Source organism: Microtus ochrogaster, linkage group LG2, assembly GCF_000317375.1.
Source record: "Microtus ochrogaster isolate Prairie Vole_2 linkage group LG2, MicOch1.0, whole genome shotgun sequence".
Classification (NCBI taxonomy): domain Eukaryota; kingdom Metazoa; phylum Chordata; class Mammalia; order Rodentia; family Cricetidae; genus Microtus; species Microtus ochrogaster.
Window position 1 is genome coordinate 6,796,922 of NC_022028.1, and position 3,285 is coordinate 6,800,206.

The following is a 3,285-nucleotide window of genomic DNA, read 5'->3' on the forward strand; positions in this document are numbered from 1 at the left end:
CTCTCTCTGTCCCCCCCTTCACCCTTCCTCCTCCATAACCCCCTGAATAAACATTCAACCTCACCCTGCATGTCACGTCTATCCATGTTTCTGTCTTCTGCCCGCCCGCCATGTGTCTACCTGCCTGGAACCAGCCATTGCTCAAGGACCAGCAGCCGTCTCTGCCTGGGGCCCACTGCCTGCTGCCACATGGCCCGCCACCACTGCTCTGAGACCAGCCGTCTCTGCCTGGGACTGGCTGCTCCCAGGGCCCGCCGCCACCATTTGGGACCTACAGCATTTCTGCTGCCTACTGCCACCTGGGATCTTGGAGCATTTTTAAAAAAGAATAACACCTGGGGGACTTTTCAGTTTGTCCATACATCTCATCACATTGCAGGTTTCAGAATACATAAGAACACAAGACAATACTTAACTGTGGGCCTGGCCCAACTAAATTGCAGCATGTTCCAAGATGAGAAGCTACCATGCTTCTACATCTCCCTGAACTCCTTCTTTCCCCATTATGCTGCAATTTATCACCTGGTTTCCCACTAGCCTGCTTGAGGTGGAGGAAATGAAATATACCTTAGCTATCGAACGAACAAATTTGATTTCTCAGAACTTTTACTTTTCCATGATGTTCTTATCCTGAAGAAAAAAATCAATTCTATTTTTTTCTGTAACTTTTTTTTCATTATGGAAGAAAAGCAAACATTGAGTTAAAAAAAAATAGCAAGGAGCTGGAGAGATGGCTCAGGTGGTAAGAGTACCCACTGTCCCCATCGAGAACCCAGTTTTCAATCCTGCCACCATGGGTGGCTCATAACTGCCTGTAACTCCAGCTCCAGACAATCCAATCTTCTGCACTCCATGATCACCTGTACACACACACACACACACACACACACACACACACACAATCTTGGGGCTGGAGAGATGGGTCAAAGGATCTGGGTACAATCCTTATCAGCCACATGGCTATTCACAACTATCTATAACTCCAGTTCCTAGGAATCTGTTGTTCTGCAGGCACTAGCCAAGCACACTGAGCACACACACATGCAGGCAAAATATTCATACACATGAGTGTGTGAATAAAACATTAAAACAGTATGTAGCAAGAATGTCTCTTCTTGGAGACTCTGTTATTCACTAGACAGAACTGGTTGTTCCTGCCTTTTGCACAGTGCCAATGTTCAGGGAGCCCACCATAGATGACCATCAGACACTGTTTAGAGACAATTGAGTCTTTATTTTAGCTGGTTGGGACTACACTCAGGTATTGCAGACAGAGGTGTAGCACCAAGTGTTCAGAGCACAGGGTTTTTGAAGTCAGAAACTCTGGCATTTCCCTTGGGGTAGGGGTGGCGGTGGGGGAGGCAATTTCATGTAAGCAAGTAATTTGACAGTAGCTAAGGCTAGAGGTTTGTTGTGGAATGTTATTTTAAGGTGTGTTACATTTGTTTTAATGACGCAAAGATGTGTTGCATTCTTTTATGTTGCATTTGTTTAACTCTGTGAAGCTGTAATCTTTGCCTGTCTAAAACACCTGAGGGTCTTTAGAAAGCTGAACCACCAACAGTGAGGCAGGAGAAAGGATGGGCAGGGCTGGCAGGCAAGGAGTATAAACAGGAGAAATCTGGAAAGAGGAAGGAGCAAGAGAGAACAAGGAGAGGAGGACACTAGGGGCCAGCTGTCCAGTCACACAGCAAGCCATGGAGTAAGAGTGAAAGTAAGATTACAGAAGTAGGAGAAGGAAAAAGTCCAGGGGCAAAAGGTAGATGGGATAATTTAAGAACAGCTGGCAAGAAACAAGCCAACCTAAGGACGTGCATTTATAAGAAAGAATAAAACTTGTGTGTGATTTATTTGGGACCTGGGTGGCAGGTCCCCCAAAAGTCCAAAGAGTCAAAAGAGTAAAGAGTATGGAGTGAAAAAAAGAAAGCAGACCACCACCGCCAGTGGTCAGCTGGAGGGTTCTGTACACGCAGGCCGGTTAACAGAAGCTAAGTTAGCTAGGGCATCCTTGGGTTCGATTCCTAGAATAGAGTTGGATAGTGTTCCTTGGGCTGCTCCATCAAGGAGATCAAATTCTAGTTAAACTTGAAATGGTCTCAGCAAGAATACAAGATGGAGGAGCCTCTGCCCTGTCTGGCCCCATCATGCTTTGCCATCCATGATATTTTGAAACTGGTGGCTATGTCTCCTTACTATCATAGTGTGAATTTCATCAAAGGAGGAACTCTTCTCATTCTGTCGGTCTCAGTGCCTCAAACAGTGCTGGAATGCTGGCAGTCTCGAGCTAAGAACTGTGCCATAGAAGTGTGGGGTTCACCCTAAGAAATGGTTTGATCATCATATGGAGTAATGGAGATTCCAATACTTCAGATACAGCATATATATTAAGTAATACAACCAAATATTATACACCAGAAACTTCTAGATACGAGTTCTTGTTCCAGCACCGATATCATAGGTGCTTGCAGTTTAACCTATGGCCTTACATTTGCTTGGCAAGTACACCATGAGCTGCACCCCAGACTTTTCTTCCCATTTAACCTACCCTCTTGCACCTCTCCATGCCTAGGTGTTAATTGAACTTGGGGGTCAAAGACTGTTCCAAGCCAGATTCAGCTACCAGTCCTCAAAAAGACAATATCAAGAGTCAAATCAATAGTGGAAAGGAAAAAAAAAGATTTATCCAGTTTGGCCAAATTGAGAAGAGGGACAAAGAGATCCGGTGAACCCTGAAAGTCCATCCATCTTTGGGTTCCTGAAGTGAGATTAAAGTTTAAATAGAGGATCAGTAGCTAGCCATAGTGGTGCACGCTTTTAACCCAGCATTCAGAAGGCAGAGAGGCAGGCAGACTTCCATGAGTTCGAGGCCAGCCTGGTCCATACACTGAGTTCCAGGACAGCCAGGGCTACATAGTGAGACCTTGTTTCAGAAAACAAAACAAAAAACAGGGCCGGGGATGCACATTTAAGCAGTCCTGGCCAAGGTGTGGTCCACTCCAATAGAGACTTGTCAACATCTCTATTGCTTCAGTTTCTTCCAGCAAGGTAGCCTGACACATTGTTAGAGCGGTGTGAAATCTCTTTAAGGAGGTGAATCACCCCCATCCCCTCCGCCTACCCCTGGTTGAGGCCTTTCCTTCTACTAGCTTGAGATTCCCGGGGAAATTCCCATTTATTTGGAGTCCATTGTTTCTGATAGCCAAATTGAGAGGTGCAATATCTCCATGTCTGCCAGGCCCCTTACATGAAGGTCTTAACCCTGCAATGTCAGGGAGCAGCCACCAC